The sequence below is a fragment of the Pteronotus mesoamericanus genome, unplaced genomic scaffold (assembly GCF_021234165.1).
Source record: "Pteronotus mesoamericanus isolate MK-2021 breed Mesoamerican mustached bat unplaced genomic scaffold, CSHL_Meso_final contig_74, whole genome shotgun sequence".
NCBI lineage: Eukaryota > Metazoa > Chordata > Mammalia > Chiroptera > Mormoopidae > Pteronotus > Pteronotus mesoamericanus.
This window is the reverse complement of record NW_026555247.1, coordinates 17,078,751-17,097,418: the sequence shown is the minus strand read 5'-3', so window position 1 is coordinate 17,097,418 and position 18,668 is coordinate 17,078,751. Positions and strand designations below refer to the sequence as shown.

Below are 18,668 nucleotides of genomic sequence, written 5' to 3'. Positions count from 1 at the left end.
GCGGTAACTAATTCATCCTGGAAGCCTGGTGATACCCATTTCTTTGTTCCTTAGAATTTATCATGACCCATACTTGTTTAATATACTGTCCTGTATTGATGAATATTGTATACCACTTCCACTCATTTTGGAAAGCAGGAGAAGTCGGAGGGCAGTCAGTTATCATGGAATCGGGGCCAGCCACCACCGCTTTCCCCAACCACACTTCTCAGTCAGAACTCGGGAGACCCTCCCCGCCACCCAGAGCCCGCCTCTAGTGCTCTGGCGGCAGGAGACGCTCACCAGCTGCCCCAGTCTCCTCTCCTCCACCCTGACTTCTTGGCTCCTTCCCATCCAATGCAAACTTATATACCATTTCCAGAATATTCTTCCTTAAATTCAAGTTCCATCCTACTAGTTCCCTGCTCAAAATCTGATTTCAATGATTCCCTTATTTTCTATGTAGTAAAGTGAAAATCTCATTGTCTGTAAAGACTGTCCACACAAAGACCTTAATTACAGTCATTATTTCGGCAACCCAATATTTAAATTGATATTATCTTGTTTGAACCTGACAATGAACCCATGAAGCAGATGGCATCCTCTCCAGTTGACAGCTCAGAAAACCGAGGTATTTCTCTGCCTGATCTCTCTCTCTCTCTCTCTCTCTCTCTCTCTCTCTCTCACACACACACACACACACACACACACACACACACAGTTTCCAGCCTTGGCCTTCTGTCCAGTTTTTGGATTTTGTCTGCTGCCAAGGTCACTCTGCTCCTGCCCAGGCCCATCAATGTCTTTCCTCTGGTCACTCCTTCAGGCCCCTCCTTCTTCCCTATGTAAATCCTTCCAGGCTTTACTCAAACCATGCACCCCCCCCCCCGCCATCATCCTTCCTTAGGCCAGTTTATCTGTAGACCCCAAATCTGGGTATTCAGGTGGAATAGCTCTCTGCCCTCACATACAATACCATCAGGGCCTAGGGTTCTTTTTTCTGAAAGTTGGGGCCATAATATCAGCCCAATAGGGAGTTAGGAAAAGGTCCAACCTACAGTCAGTATAGTTGAAAGGGGACCCTTCAGGTCTTACCAAAACACCGATTTTCTTCAACTTCTTACAGAGCTGGGGTATTCTCACTCACTTCTGTACTCTTTGGGTCTAACACAGTACCAGGCATGAGATGAGGCTTCCAGACAACTGGTTTCTGGAAGGAATGAATCACCAATTTTCTTTGTGCGGATGAGTCTAAGCAGACTCCTGTCCCAACACCCAGCACTACTTGGGGACGCGTACCACTCCTTCGTCCCTCTGCAGCTCTCTCAGGGGCAGCTCCAGAGCCCTGGTTCTCAACCGGTGCCAGTTCTGCTGCCCAAGGGACATCTGGCAACTGGGGGGATTGCTCCTGGCATCTAGTGGGTAGAGGCCAGGGATGCTGCTAAACATCCTACAAAGCACAGGGTAGCCCCTAATAAATAATGATCTGGTCCCAATGTCAAGACAACTGTGGTAGAGAAATTCTGCTCTGCGGGGAACAAAGCAAGAAAAGAGAAAGAGCCCCAAAGACCCAGGCCCTCCAAAAGGAGGAGTGGAAACATCACAATGTCAGTTGCCAGAACCAGATCCATCATAAATGCTTTTGGCATTACGTGTCACTATTGAACTCTAAAATAAAGCAGCCCAGCCTCCTGCCCTGCAGCCGTCCCAGAACCACGTGGCAGGCATGGCAAACGCTGCGGAATGACCACATCACAGACTCCTGGTGCGGGCTGCCGCGTTTCTGCCTACTAATTTTAATCTCTCTTTCTCAAAGGTCAGGCATATTTTCAGACCTCTTAGCACAAGCATATTATGAGCAGACTTGATATATGTTGCTCCCAGTTGGCAAAGCACTTGATTTGCCAGCATCCAGAACTGAGTTACAGGCTTAACCTTGTCTCTCTCACTGTCCTAGGGACTTCAGTCCATTATCCTAATTGGCAAATGATATGTAAGTACCAGGAGGCTGTGTGCCTGCAATTATATTTATAATGAAAGCTTAATCTCTGCGAGAAAACAGTAATTCATTAAAACCGCCCTTCCCATCTGCCATTCCGGCAGCAAAGGGAAAAGAAGCCACTCCATAGTGAGGCACAAATTAGCTCCCAAGCAGGAAACGCAGACAAGGCCAGTCAAAGGGGAAGCCAGAGATGCAACTGCTCGGTCCCATCAAAACTTCGCCCTTGATCCACGTGACCTTGCCGCATCCCTGGGAAGGGGGTGCGGGGGCCAGCGTTGAGGACCAGGGCCTGGGAGGGCAGGCAGCAGTCCTTCTTCTGCCCCTGCGCAGGGCAGGCTCTTACAGCAAACCCTTCAGCATTGGCTACTACATCTTATCTACATCTCAGGAAAAATTGAAAGGCTTTCAGGAAGAAGAAGAAGGTGACTCTGTGGTCTGATATTTCAGCTCAGCTCTCATCATAATCCCAAACTCTGCTTGCTGCCTTCATTGTTCATGTAGCTATAGTAAGACCCACCATGTACAGTGCATTGTGCTGGGGAAGCCAATAATAACTGCCCCATGGTGCTTACCATGAGCCAGACAGGATTCAGAGCACCTGATGGATTAACTCATTTAACCCCCAGCAAACCTATGACTGCCTTATTTCACAGATGAGAAAAGAGGCAGAGAGAAGTAACTTGCTCAAGGCGGTGAAGCCTATTATTGGTGGAGCCAGTATAAAACAGGTGGACTAGCTCCAAAGGCCACCCTGTTACGTGGGGACTGGTGCCACCACAGCAAGACAACTAGGATTCACCAAGTGTGTGCCAGGGACTATGACAAACACTTGATGTGCCCCGTCTCATCTGTGGAGAACATGGAAGGTCCTACATTGCTTTCCCTGTGGCCTGGCAGGAGATTTGAACCAGAGCCAAAAAGTCTGAGTACAAGTTGTTGTGCCCCAAAACAAAGTTGTGGGGCCACATGGCCTGTCTGGGAAGCCACCAGCAGTCCTCCAGCAGAGTGGAAGCCAGAGGGGCAGGAAGTATGCTGTCATTTTGTCCAGCCCCCACCCACCCTGTGAGGTGTACACAATGACCAAGCTCCCCCTTATAAGAGAGTCGCCTGCACAAGACTGCCCCAGCCTGCCAGAGGGATCACCACCTGGACTCCAAGATGCTACCCGGGCACTCACAAGCTCCCCTTCAGATGCAGAGACCCTGGAGCTGCTGTAGGGGCGGGGCCAGCTCTTGGCAAAATGGCCCCTCTCCACCTGTTCCATGAGCCCTCCCCCATTTAAGTGGGTACACTTTGCTCGCAGGTGCCAAGTGGCCTGTGGTCCTCCAAACCCTATTCCACAGCAAGGCTGTGACTGTGGGCCTCTACCTGATGACGGCGAAGCACCCCCTCCCAGAAGGGCGGGCATCGTCATGTGAAACCAAGCCTTCTGCTTACGGGAAGGTGTTCCAGCAGCAGAAACAGAATCCTGACTCATGGTGGCAATTCCAGCTCTCTGTCCCCCAGTCCTGATTTCCCAATGCACAGGCAACATTTTGATGAATGTTTATGGACCATCTTTTGTGAGCAAGAGGAAAGAAAGCTAAGGCAGCATCATTTCCTGTCCACGCAGGTGAATTCAGTCTTTCCAAGTTAGTTTCATGCACGAATTATGTTATGATCCTATGTGGTCCAGTGATTATTTACCCCCAAATTTAGCCATCAGCCCTTCCATAAATTCTGTTACACAATTAGGCCAGATCCCAAGGTTTAATAGTTTAATAACTTCCTACTTCCCCTCCGAATGCTCTGAGTGGAGAATCACGTGGGGCATAGCCACCATCCCTGGCAAATGTGCGTCCCCGGTTTTATCAGTCACTCAAGTAAGGATTTTTCTTTTTACACATTTTTTAATTATTTTTTTCAATTACAGTTGGGATTCAATATTATATTGGTTTCAGGTGTATAACATAGTGGTCTGACAAACAAGTTATGAAGTGATCCCCCTGATAAGTCTAGTTAGTACCCACCCAGCACCATAAATAATTGTTATGATATTATTGGCTCTATTCCATTTAGAGACTTTTCTAAATCAAGTTTGCTGCAAATGCACTCATCTCAAAACCATGTCTTGTTCACACCTTGAGACACCCAGCAACAGAAGCTGGAGCGTGGTGCCCTGAATTGCTTTTGTTACATTATTCAAATAAGTGTTTCCCGAAAATACCAAGGTATAGAATGTCTCCCAGAAAATCAAAACAGAGATTAGCGCAGGGGCCACTGTGCGTGTGCGAGCAGGACGCCAGCACTGGGACAGGCTCGGTCTCCTCTAGAACAGGGAGCACAAAGAGGGCACCTGGCTGCTCACCACCACAGAGTCACATGTTACTTTAGACTCACCCCCTCTCTTTAACCTCAAATACTCCAGCCTTAAAAAGAACAAAGCTCAGGGCACTTCCAGTTTTAATTTAGCCTGGCACAGCCACGCTGCTCCCAGCTAGAACCACTGCAGAGGGAAGAAAGGCACGAGCAGCTGCCTGTCATCTTCCTCTGGACACGTCACCCCTTTCTGCTACGTACACAGCTCAACCCTCTAAGCTGCTTGACCATGCAGCTCCATGCCTCCAGGAGAAGGGTTAGAACTCAAGCCCGCACATCCCCCATCTCCTTCTCAGGAGGTGCAGAGCTTGCAGGTAACACTGTGGTCTTCCCTCATGAGCTCAGAAGCACATAGGAGAAGAGGCGTGCCAGACACACTTACCCCTGCTGCAGAGGCTTATCCCTGCTGCAGCTCGCAGAGAACCGGCCTCATATCTGAGGCCAGACAGGCTACCAAGCCATTCAGGGCATGACCACTGGCCCCACACAGGAGCCGAATGCTCGCCGAGAGTCCTGAGAATGGGGCATTCCAACAAGTGGGAGAACCTGAGCCTCATGTGCTCTCTGCCTTCTCCCAAAGCCCCCCATCTTTCCTCAGAATGAAGGAGGAGTGGGGGAGAGCCATAGTCCTCTTGGGGAGCTGAGGAGAAGTCTCTGCTCTGAGGAAAGAGGAAGAGTGGGGCATAGGGTTCCCCTGAGACGCACTCATCAGAGGGAAGTGGAAACCCATGCCACATCATAGAGTCTGCATGGACAGGAAGCACATTTTAAAAACCAATGCTGCTCTGACCAGTGTGGCTCAGTTGGCTGTTGACATTCCTCAAAGCGAAGGGCTACTGGTTCAATTACCCAGTCAGGGCACAAGCCTGGGTTGCAGGTTCAGTCCCCAGTCAGAGCGCACGTAAGAGGCAATCAATGTTTCTCTCTCAAATCAATGTTTCTCTCCCTCCCTTACTCCCTCCCTTCCCCTCTCTCTCAAAATAAATAAATAAATAATATAATTAAAAAAATCAATGTTCCAGGATAGTCATGGCAACATAAAACACAACATAGAGAATATAGTCAATAATGTGATAACTATCTACAGTGCCAGGTGGGTACTAGACTTATCAGGGTGATCACTTCACATTATATGAATGTCTAATCACTATGTTGTACACCTGAAACTAATATAATATGTGTCAACTGTAACTGAAAAATAAAATACAAATCAATGCTCCAAGAAAGGACAATAACCGGTAACTATGTAAGTTCATTTTGAAATAAGGAGGTGAATTCTTCAATTCTTGGGTCTGGAAGTGAGACTCTCCTGAAAGAAAAGGAAGGAAAAAAAGAAATACCCCTTGTAGGAATAGGCAGGCAGGGAGGGCTGCCTGCCCCCTCCCCCTGACATCCAGACCCTCTCGCAGGGCTGACTTATAATCATAAGAACACATTCTGCCCATTTCTGTTTATATCCAAGAAAGAACAGACCTAGGAGTCCCTTGGGGGCTCTGGGGCTTGTTTTGTTCTGTCTGCTTAGCTTGGGCTTTATATCTAGTCCTATTTAAATATGAGGACAAAGTCAGAAAGACATGGAACACTACCGAGTCAGAGGGAGAGAAATGAAGAGTGTACATAATTAGAATTTTATGAGCAAATATCCTTGGAGAAAAACACACAAAAAAAGACAAGAGACTCAACAGAAAGCCCAATGTAACTACTAGGCAGCATACTAAGAAACTAGTAAAATTCCTTGGCAAGTGGAATGGAGAAACTGAGACAAGATAATTTAAAAAGGTCAAATAACTCGACCAATTTATAGTCAGCTAGTGAACTGCAAGACCCTGTTTTCCCTAACCCAGGACCCTTGAGAGCAAATGGTTTATACCTCTCCTCCCTAACCAGAGAATAAACAGCTTAAATCATCCCAGTTGGGAAGATAGGTAGGAGACCCAATCAATGTCCTTTGTGCCAGCCAAACTCAAGGACAGATGAAGTCAGGGGAACAAATAACAAAAACTTGATTAAAGCCAGACAGACCTTAGATAAAAGTAAAACAGTGATACTGAACTAATCCCAAACTCCCCAATAAGTTCATTTTGATTTATCAGCATATTAAAAACACAACTGGAAAACTGATTAATATTCTGCTGAAACCCTCCCTAAAATTCTCTTCCACAGAAGAGAAATAAAAACCCTCAAGACAAAGGGTTGCCAGCGCGGGCTCTTCTGGAGCACACCCATGCCTTTTTTGTGGCATGAACTTTTTCGTCTCCTCCCAAACTCTAAGAGGCCCCATGAGACTTGCAACCAGGGGAGCAGCAGGCAGTGGCACCTCATCCCAGGCTCACCCTGGAACCTGTCTCCAAAGCCCGCTTTATCTGACTTTCCAACAAGCTAAAGCAGCCCCGCCTTGGCTCACTTCAGTCAGTGTGACTTTTACTTCCCAGTGAGCTAACAGCAGCCCCACCTTGGCTAATTTTTTTCCTATAATGTTTCTAGGGAGTCAAAGCAGCCCTACCTAGGCTCTCTCCTGTTGCTTCTTCTCTCCTAAGTCCTTCCTTTGTTTCACTGTCTCTAGCTTTAATAAATGTACTCTTCAAAATCACCTGGATTCACGCTGTGAAATTTTTCCTACTCGAGGTCAAGAACCTACACACTACAGGCCAGCCTGAGGAAGACCTGCTCTAGGCCTACTCCCCGTCTGGTAACAACCATACTAAAAAAGAGGCAAAAATACTAAAAATGTAAAGAGAGCATTCTCTGATCTTTAAATAAACTGTCCTCAAGTTCAGGTGTGGAAACTGAGGCTCAGGGCAGTGCTATGATCGGCTCCTAGGAACCTCGGACTCTTCTCTCCTTCCAGATCCCATTACCCCTCCACTCGCCCTTAATGATCACACAGTGTCGCTGGGAAATAGGACATAGAACTCACACATGCAACTGCAGAAGCAAGAAGAGAATGGTCACAGTATGGGGCTGAAAGTGCTGGAGACGTGTGAGGTTGGAGGGCAGCAGCCCTTCTGATGGGGTGAGGGGACGGGAGGCGGACGTGGGATGAATTCAGTGCAGGTATCCAGCAGACACAGCACACATCTCAACGACAGATCCAGAACCCAGGGGAGAGTTGGAAACTTCAAGCACACAGCTTCTAAATAGACTCACGAGAGAAGATAGAACTGCTTCATATTTGTATTGCATTTACTTATATGCCTATTTATTTCCTTTATAGCACTAAACACAGTGGTTGCACCCAGTAGGCATTTAATAAAGGTTGATGAGTTTTTTCTAAGTCTGGGGTAAATCTGGACATTTCTCACACTACAGTAACATAAATGATAATGATGTTTTCAAGACCACCCACAGGACACTGTTGAATCTTGACAGCAGCAGCAACAAAACACACATTTATGAAAATCCTGCAGGACTGCCAGATACCAGGCTCTCCATCTAAGACCTCCTTAAGGCTCACCAGTCCTTTCAGCAGCTCATAAAGGAACTGTGAGGTCCCCATTGTCAGAAAAATCAGTGCCATGCTGCAGGTCTACCTGCTGGACTACACTGGTTCCAGAATTCAAAGCTTCCCATTGCTCTTCCCTTGTGCACCATCTCCCCTCAACTAGGACACCCCTGAAGAGGGACCAACACCCTCAGTGATAGTATGGGCCTCCAGACCCTAGCAGGACCTCTCCAGGACCCCACTTTTTTCATTTTTAATTTTTATTTTGGCTTCTAAGCCATTTATGTAAGAAAATGAGGACATGCCAGATGAGGGTTAATTTAAAAACTAGTGTGTTTTGAATATTTCATTCTGGAGATGACATCACAAGTCCTTCCCACAAGGCCCAAGTCAGAGGTCTCCTGCTGCACCCAGGAGTGGGGTGCTAGACTTAGAACTCCACCTTCCCCAAGCCCCTCTGAGCAGGAAGCCACAGCCTAGGGCCCCATAAGGGTCCTGACCAAGGCTGGGCCTTGAGCCAGACCCTAGAAATGACTGTACCTCAAACCTCCAGGACAGCCAAGGGGAAGCAAGGCTGCAACCAGGAGCCCAAGTCCATGCCGGAGTGGGATCGCCATCCCGCGCCCTGCAGTGGGGACAGACCAGCAGTCCTGCCCTCTAGGAGCCTGGCCTGAGCTGCTCCATGCACTCTGGGAGGCCACCTCAACAAACACATCTGTTTCGTGGGTTCCACTAAATTCCATCACAGAAAATCCACAGCACAGATCACATCAGTGATGCACAGTGGCCTTGACAATTCCTAGCCAGGACAGCTTTGTGGAGCTGTCCTTTTCCAAGTCCCTAATGGGCTGGTAATTGTTTTTATGACTTTCTAATGAAGTGCAAAGTGCTCCATGGCACTCGGCATTGCTTCCCGGTGGCCTCTGAGGCTGTGGAGCCAATGCCTGGTGAAGGGGACAAGTGCCTGGTCAGCCCATCCCTGGCTGCCCATGTCACCCTCATCACGCCCTGGACCCAGGCCCCTGCCCAGCGTGCCCTGAGCTGCCAGCTCACCCCAGGAAAGAGAGGTGGCGGAGAGACCATCATGGGAGAGCTTTTAAAGGTGCCCTGGGCCAAAGAAATTTTTAAAAGTCCTTCAGATACTGAGTCAGATGCCACAATTACTCCTATATGTGTAGTGAGAGTTTACCATCACTAGTATGGCTGTTGCTGGCTAAAAAAATATACAGACTGTATCTTTAGGTATGATTTGAACAGCTTATCTATTTGAGCATTTTGTAAGTATCAACTCATAGAGACCATTTTGACTACTTTTACAGTGCTTAGAGCATAATTTTTCAACTTTAAAATTATTGCTCAATGTAACTAGCACTTGGTGTTATGTTATGGTCTTTACATACCTCTCCATGCATCAGCTGTAATGTCCAAGCACATGTACTCAGGAGCTTAATTGTTCCCCATGTCAGCAGACCCTTCTCTGAGAACAGTGACAAGGACGATTGAACCCTACCACATTCCCCAAAAGCACTGCACCACAAGGCAGTCTTTTATCAGGCTGTTAGCCCAAGCCACCACCATCTCAACCTCCAACCTCAGGGCCAAGATTTACTCTCACCGCTCCACAGAGGCCCCAGACCGCCCAGGGTGGGGACAGCAAGTGGTCCCCAAGCCCCACACACATCCCTCTGCCTGGCACGTGCACAAGCCACCCAGACCATGAACACTCACAGGTCAGGCAGTTCCAGAGTCACACAATACCCCAAAGAACCGAAGAACCTAGAGCCCTCCCTCCTGGAAACACTCTTAAAAATGACATCCTACCCACTTCCACAGCTCTCTGACCTCCCATTTACCACCACCTTTTATTCTTCTTCCTGAGATAATACCAAAGAAATTCGTTTCTGAAGCCAATACATTAAACTCCATCAGTACCATGGCCTTTCTGACAGCTTTCTTTAATCAATAAATAATTTTAGTTCTTCTATGGGTGGGGCACAAAACAGTCCACCTTCAAATGTTCAAGAGTTAGCTGCTACCTGACACAGAATAACTATTTCACTGATCTTCTTAGAAAAGAACAGAGGGCCTCAACCCCTCCAGCCCAGAACCCATCTGTTCCTTTTGGGCAGCTTCTAAAGCTAGAAGCAACAGCGTGCAGTCTCATCGGTTAAAAGTCTTCGTTTCCAGGGACTTTCCTACAGGAAGCCTAAAATGCGAGGCTGTGTGTCTACAGGCTCAGGAGGGAAGCCTGGGAGTAACATGGAAACTTCAGCCCCAGGAATCGCAGGTTGCTGGGAAGAGGAGCTTTGAACTGCACTACTAAACATAGGCAGGTCTTGCAGGGTGAAATCCAGCTTTTTCGTCTGATTTACCTTCCCCTCCCCTAAGGCAATCTGTGAGCCACATCCAACTCAGCTAGAAAACCACCTTTTGAAGCCTGGTGAAACTGTTTCAAAAGACATTTTAGCTGTTTTCCGGCATCTCTCAGACTCTTCAAACCAGAAGGGTTGCATTGGTCTCTACAACCATTTTTCTAGGAAAGGGCTGAAGGCTCCATAAAGTGGGTGGAAAGGAGAAGGAGCAGACCCGTGCAAAGAACACTAGCCAAGGATCCAGAGCTTCAAGCCTTAGTCCTGCCTCCTCCCAGGCATGTGGCCTGTAGGAAAAGGCCCACCCCCTGGGGCCTCACCTTTCTCAGCCCTTCCAATTGCTCAGGAAGGGTAGTGAGGGTCCATGAAACTGTGGATGGGAATGGACAACACTGCAAAGGTGAGTCATAGGGTGATCATGGTCCATGTTACTTTAAATGTCCAAGGTGACAATCAGGAATTCTTTTTCTTAGTTGTTGTTGTTTTTTAAAGAAAGTTCCTCTCAAGCTAATCATCTTTATAGCGTTTTACCACTTTTATAATACTTATAGATACATTATCTAATTTTAAGAGTGTTACTAAGTTGATCATTGAATCTAAAGTGGTCTTTTTTAAAGACTAAGAAATGACCGAAGGCTAAGGAGCCTCTGTGACATCTTCAAACGTACCAACATCTGAATTTTAGGGGTGCCAGAAGGGAAAGAAAAGGAGCAAGAAATTGAAAACTTATTTGAAAAAATAATGAAGGAAAACTTCCCTAACATGGTGAAAGAAATAGACAGAAAGTCCAGGAAGCACAGAGAGTCCCAAACAAGCTGGACACAAAGAGGACCACACCAAGACACATCATTATTAAAATGCCAAAGGTTAAAGATAGAGAATCTTAAAAACAGCAAGAGAAACGCAGAGAGTTACCTGCAAATGAGTTCCCATAAGACTATCAGCTGATTTCTCAAAGGAAACTCTGCAGGCTAGAAGGGACTGGCAAGGAGTATTCAAAGTGATGAAAAGCAAAGACTTACAACCTAAATTACTCCATCCAGCAAAGCTATCATTTAGAATGGAAGGGCAGATAAAGTGCTTCCCAGACAAAGGAAAGCTAAAGGAGTTCATCATCACCAAGCCCTTATTACATGAAATGTTAAAGGACCTTATTTAAAAAAAATAAGATCAAAACTACGAACATTAAAATGGCAATAAATTCACAATTATCAACAACTGAATCTAAAAAAAACAAACTAAGCAAACAAGCAGAACAGAAATGGAATCATAGATATGGAGATCATTCAGAGGCTTATCAGTTGGGTGGGGGAAATGAGGGAATGGGGAAAAGGTTCAAGGATTAAGAAGTACAAATTGGTAGGTACAAAATACACAGGGCGCTGTTAAGAACAGTATAGCAAATGGACTAGCCAAAGAACTTACATGCACAACCCGTGGACATGACCTAAGTAAGAGAGGGGGAGACTGCTGGAGGGAATGGGGGTACAGGGTGGAGGGGGGCAAAGGGGGAAAAATTGGGACAACTGTAATAGCATAATCAAAATATATTTTTTAAAAAAGAAATGACTGAAGTATTGAGTGAATGCCTAAGACCATAGCTTATCCCACCAAAATTTCCCTAAAAATCTAAAACAGATCCTCCTCCTGCCCACGGGACCACAATCCAGGACCCAGATAATTGACATCACCTCTGGGTACAATTAAAAACAGAATTTTTTTTCCAATTATGATGGCATTTCACTTATGCTAACCTATTTAATTTTCTTCTTTGCTATTCTATTGCTATTACTCTAGTATATAAACTTGAGACTATAGCACTTGTAACAAATTCCCCAACACCTTTTTTTTCTTGAATTAAATCTTGAACTGGTGGCATGTTTTGCTGGAACTACTAAAGCTTTCCAAATGCTTTTTTCCAAGTCAAAATACTTCCCATTAGGTGTTTCTAACACAACAGACATCCGTAAAATGCCCCAAGAATCGCCCTCCCCAGGAATCTGTTCTGAGTCCCTCAGGAACACCTGAAACACACACAGGTGCACACCTAATCCTTAAAGAACAAGAATTCAGCAAGTCGTTTGTGAGCCGCCATCCCCCTTTTCAGCGGCAGGCCCTTTACAGATCAAAACTTCTATTAACAAGACAAAGAGTTTTGTTTCCCAATGTAAACTTTGTTCAGTGACAAAAACGAAGTTGTCTCTTCATAGGGATAGCCTTGGGCACAGAGTTCCAGTCACTAGGGTTTGTATCCTACACCCACAAGCAGGTCAGACTTAGGGTGCGGGGGCACGAGTGCAGGGAAGCATGTGTAGACACACTCTGGCAGAAATCGTTCAACAGCACAATGGCTTCCTTCCTTGGGGTTGTTTTCTGGACATAACTACGGGTTCTGCTGGACAGCAGCTTGAGAGTCTCACTGCCAGCTCACGGTTTAAACTAGTCTCGTAACATCTGCTACAGGTGTCCTCACCAATATGACTACATTTTCTGCTCTTTTTTTTTCCCCCTGCCAAAATTTCACATTCCTTAGTAAGAATATAGGCAATTATTCGGCCAGTGCAAAGCAAACACACATGCTCAGATTCTATTATCCAACATCTAGAGATCCTTAGAGATGAAAGGTAAAATCCTGAAGAGGCAAAGAAAAAGCAGTTTAAACGAGAGAGTACAAATATGAAATAAAGCTGCTATAAGAGACCCTGATGTGCCTACTTTTCTTTCCTGTGGTTCAATCCACATTTGTTCACATTCATAGCTCCTTTCTCAATAGCTCTTAATTCCCATAGCTCATCTGAGTTGCCAGCTGTGTCTGGAAGGTTCTCACATGAACTCTTTCATAGGTGTGTGTCTTTATTTCTTTATCCACCCACCACATGTATGTTTATCTGCATGTCTATAGATGGTAGGGTCATTCTTTAAATTCTCTACTTTCTCCTTCCATTTTTGGTGAGAAATCATTCCTGACCTCTATACACTGAGATCATAGCATCTCTGGACAGATATGTGACAGAACTGAATATCTGCCCGCATTTAAACACTAGACTCTCACTCAGTTTAACAAACCTGGTGGCTGTTCGACATTCCCCCCCATATCCTTTCTGCATTCCTTCTTTTGGAACAGGGTGGTGAGGCGATGGAGGTGGCACATGTGTCAGGCATTGTTTGAGGAGAAGGCATAGCCACCTACAGAGTGGCTGACCTGCCCCAGCCCAGACCCAGGGTGGACATTCTGTGGGTTCTGCCTCCTGGGAGCTGAGGCAGGTTAATGGGAAACAGATGATGGGAGGCGGTTATCTGATTAACCCACAGAGCTTGTTTTTACCTAGAGAACAGAACCCTGGGCAAAAATGGGTCACAGGCTTGATGGGGTGTAAAAGGGAGGTTTTTTTAAAAAAAAAAAAAAATGCAGGCACCACAAGTCTCCTGCTGCAAAGGGAGACTCAGGATTTCAAATCCAGGCCACTGGGGGCCAAGGCTGTAGCCGAGCACTCAGGTGACTCTGCAGGAGACCGTGGGGGTGGGAGACGGGCTTCAGAGTTTCTGGGGAACCAGACCTCAATGTCAAAGGCAGAAAATAGGAAATGTGACCAAATGCACATACCACCCCTAGGGAAGAGTACAGACAGGATGCTGTCAGCTTGGCGAGTGCGACACCCAGAGAGAGGAAGGAGCACCGCCCCCCAACCCCAGGCTGCAGCGGCTGAGGCAGGACGGGGCAAAAGCAGTCGCCAGTGGGGATGCAGGAAGGAGTCAGCAAGGAGCCCTGGTCAAGGCCCGGAGTCGGGAAACAGGGCGGGGGGCCAAGAGGAGGGAGAATGGCTCTATGGGGGTCTCCTGACCAGAGAGCAGCCCGCTTTACTCTGCTCCTGCAGTCACACATGGACATCCATGGGCAGGGCCTGCCATACGAACATGACAGGGGATGATGAGCAGCACTGTGGGCCCCACGGCGCCCAGAGGGGCTGCACCGCCAGGCTAACACCTGTCTCTGCACAGGCCCCGCTGTCTCGGCACCACAGTGCTGAAGGGCTTCCCGCCTGGAAATGCCACCCACGCGCTATTAGGCCCAACAGTGCCAAAAAGGCATGTTGCTGTTTCCAGGAGAAAACCTCTAGTTTTAACGGAGATTCCAAATAGTCAGTCAAGGGACAGTACGGATCACACTGGAATCCAAAGTCCAAAGTCCAGTGTCACTCAGCAGCCCACCAGAAGGGCAAGTGTAACACCAGCCAAGGAAGCTGAAGGGGAGCCTCCCTGCAAAGCCAGGGCAGCTCAGCCACACAAAAGCAGTTCACATGGAGCGTAGAGGACGGGGCATGCAAAAGCGGGGGGGCGGGGGGGTGGGGGCAGAGAGGGGCAGGGAGAAAGCAGCCCTGCGCCCAGTCAGAAAGCTCAGCAAGGTGAGAGAGGGTGGAGGAGCCATGCTCCTGTTTACGAGCTTAAAAATGAAAGACAAAACTCGAGACGGAGACTGGAGAACGAAGGAGGAGCTCAGGGTCATGGACTGCAGCTCCACCCCCCACCCCCTGAACACGGAAGACCGGGGGCTCCACACCGTATAGCTCACGGTGGCTGAGACACTGGGCAGAATGTGACCTCAGCCCGAGCCCCTGAGCTGTCACCAACTCCATGCAGACACGCACCACCTCCATCACCACCAAAGAAAGCCCACCCGGATACAGGATCTTTCCCATTTAGACTGCACATGGCCTCGGGATCCTGCTTCACCCTGTGCCCCGCGGAGCCACCTCTTCTAAACAGGCAATAAGCACCTAAGATGGATTCCCTCAGGCCCCCTTGCACCAGAAGGTTCTTCTTGAAGAACTGCCCCATGGCCATTCACCTCTTTTCTATAACGGTATAACTGCAAAGCAGGCAGCTGCATGATTTAGCTCTTTGAGAAGAAAATGCTTTGCAAACGACATATTGACGCCGCATTCTATTGATGTTTCCACCGGAAATTGACTACTTTTCTGCATCAGTGGATGAACAGCCACCTCCTGCATTGTTTTCTTGCCTTTTAAAGTTGTCTTCTCCCTGTGACCTGACCTTTAATGGGCAATGACACTAATCTCGTGGAGAGATGAGTCGCTTCACCCATCTCATTTCCACCTTCATGGGGGCACCTCATCGTCTCATAGTTTTGGGCACATGCCTCTGAAGACCTTTGTGCCAGGTTGTTCTTCACAACTACTAGAATAAATGACACTTTGGAGTCTTCAGCCCATATTTTATCCTTCAGTTTAACTACTGCTGGATACTTGACAGTGTCAGTCTTATCTGTCCCAGACGATCGATCAACAGGGCTCGTTTCCCAATGAGGAAACAGGGTCTGCTTCAGAAACTGAAGCACAGGAGCTTGAAGCCTAACAACATGCCTTCAAAGTCAGCCAGTACAAACCATTCAGACATTAACTTGAGAATCTTGATGACTTCAAATCTTTTTTTTTTTTTTTTTTAATTCTCGGTTCCATTCCTCACCCACAATTCTTCTGCTCCTTTTCTCTTCATGGTGAGATTTAGTCATCAGAGCCAGTTGGCCCTCCAAACATTCTTCTGGTGTCTGGAAATAGGATCACTTGCAGGGACCAAAAAATTTATTTTCTCTAGCTAACCTCATAAAATACAGACTTCTCACGCCTATGAAAAGGATTTTTTTTTCATATCTGTAACTTCATGCCCATGATGTGACCATCATTTTTTTGGAGGGACTAAAGCTAGATTAAGGAGGCAAGTCACATATTGCTTGCCACACAATATGTTACATCTAGTGATTACACTAAGAATGTGCAAAGAAATAAAAATTACAGAGGAGAAGATAGAGGTGCAATAAACTGGGGAACAGGGCACTTTCCCTGCTCCCAAAACCTCACTCCAACTTCCTGCCAAGTGCTTCAGAACTACTGCGCTATCAGAAAAGGCCTATCTCAGCTGCTAACTCTGATCATCAAAGCAGTTCCCCCGTGGCCTTCATTTTGCATGAGGTTTGCTCAGTTGCTAATCATGGAGGCTCCACTCCACTCTCGTCCCTACTGGTACAGAGTTCCAAAGTTAACACTGGAGGATTCCAAAGGCGTGTCACCTCCAATTCATCAACATGCAGCCTTGCACTTAATAAAACAGGAGTGAAGGAGAAGAGAATGCAGGCTGAGGAAAACATTATTTTGGAGAAATTTTTTTGATAGCATTTTAAACCCATGAGCCAAAGCTGATCTTGGATCCTTTAATCTAACCATGAGGTGGGCAGGAAGGAAGCTGCGTATGATGGAAGGTATCACACAGCAGCCTTTGCCCAATGTTATAATAACTCAACTATTTATCATACTGTGAAGAGGGAAAATAACCTGGAAAAGAAACAAACAACTGATGTGAAAGGTTTTGGTCTTCCCCCTTGTCATGTTTTCCTTTGTCATTTTGACTGAAGATTGTGCCAGGTTTGGTTTTTTTATCCCAAAGAAATCTCCCCTGTATTGCCATTTAGAAACAGAAAGAATATGTCACAATGGATGTTGGTACTTCATACACATGATGCATTCCATTCTCTGTACATAGCCAAAGGATAACATGCAGTGCTACTGTAATAAATCCATCCCAGACATTGCAAATAATAGGAATGGGGATTTTTTAATACATAGGAAAAACTTTGCCTTTTGGGGGTGCTGATGTTTACTTACACAGTCAAACCCTCATCTGACATCCTCAGACTGAATCAGTGGTGAAAGCTAATTAAAGCAGAAAATCCTTTTAAAAATAATACATACCATAAAACTTTAACTTGCAGCTATTGAGACCAGCTATCCTGATTTGCCTGTGACGAGGCACAGTCGGTCACCCTGTTTATAGCACACGAGGAAACATGCTTTCATGCCGTTTTGGCCCATGACTTTTCCTTGAATAAGGAATGGTCTACTACCTAGCATTCTGTATGGACCTTCTTTCGTGAACCACTTCAATAACATGGCCTATGATTTCCACCCTCGGTTTCTTTTAAGTCAAGCAAGAATAAAGATACTTGTGAAGACTAGAATCCTACATTTTTACAACATTCTCTCACCTTTTATTGTTGTCACAACCCACTTATGTTGACAAAAGGCTTTTGTACTAATTTTAAATATTTTCCAAAACAGTCAAAGAATTTTCAAAGCAGTGACTTTTTATACTCATATTTAAACAGTTTGTAAAATATTCGTGTTACCATTTCATTAAATGACAAAATTCCAATAATAAGTGCAATTGGCTTAAGGAGGTTTGGGAACAAACACACTGGTCCATAAGCACCCAGTTTACCCCGTCGAGCAGACGGTCCTGTGTCCTGTGTCCTGGGAAAGAGCAGGCTGGACAGGCTAGAGGTGCTCAGCACGCCACAGGGATAAGACATGGGTTTTACGTGGATTACATGGGACTAGAGAATACATATACATTCCTGCAGTGAGTCCATAACATGGTAGCTAATTAGAAAAACTTCTACACTAAAATAGCTAAGCACATACTGCAAAAGGGTGAATTTTCTTAAAAGGAGCTAGCTTGTTAAGATTTTGAACTAGCCCATTTTAGCGTAAATCTGCTTTCCAGTGCCTTGCTATTCCTGGGAAATGCCCATTTATACTCATGCCCTAAATCCTACTGGGTATCAGCTATATTTCTGCCAATATTGAACTTGAACAGTTGCACCGTATGTGCCTGAATTTGCTCTAGTTCTCGGATGGGGTGGGGGAAGTTTACCCAAAAGAGTCTTAGGCCTTTTCTTCAAATAGACATGATTTATGAATATGAAATAACTGGGGGGAAAATGGAAAGAAGAAAATAAAAAAGCAACCAATTAAATATAATCAAGTGCACATATATGGTTTATGATCACTCAGTGCTACAGGCAGTTGAGAAGCAAAAACTGTTATGTTGGCCGATGATCCTACAGGTAAACCTTACTTTGCTTCCAACAAGTTTAAAACCCTCCTGACACCTTGACCCTCCAGCTCCTGAGGTTTCTGAGTCTGCTACGCAATCATTCCTAGCCACAGAGTTAGAACAAAAGCTGTCACTCAAGGCACTTGCAGCTTCACCATACCTAACCCCAAATGAAGGAATACACAGATTTCCCTCCACATCCGCGCCTCCCTCACCCTCTTCCCTGAGTCTCCATCAGGGATGCAGGAAGGAGGAAGGACCAGAAATGACTCCTTCCACTCCACCCATGCACACCACACTCCAGGTGCAGACTGGGCCTCCAGAGGATGATTTATGCTCTCCTAATGAGAGGCCTGAATTAAGACCACAATGTGTATTAAGTAAAAGCAAAATTACCAGACAGGAACAACTTCTATGCATAAAGTAAAATTTAGTTACTTTCTTTTCTTTTTATATTACATACTTGCCTCAATTTGGCCCAAAGCCATGAGGAAACCAAGCCAGTTTTAGAAGCGCTTTACATAGAGATTGTCTACTTTGCATAAATAATTCTTTCATTGCCATTCAATCCTTGTGTATTGAATGTTGGGAAACCAGTGGGTCCAGAAAA

The 18,668-nt window shown here is 46.1% G+C and overlaps 1 protein-coding gene across 5 annotated transcripts in view; it reads right to left on the bottom strand.

Annotated features, from left to right (window-relative positions):
• FHOD3 (formin homology 2 domain containing 3) overlaps positions 1-18,668 on the bottom strand; it is a 427,145-nt gene that overhangs the window by 339,891 nt on the left and 68,586 nt on the right. The window lies entirely within an intron of this gene.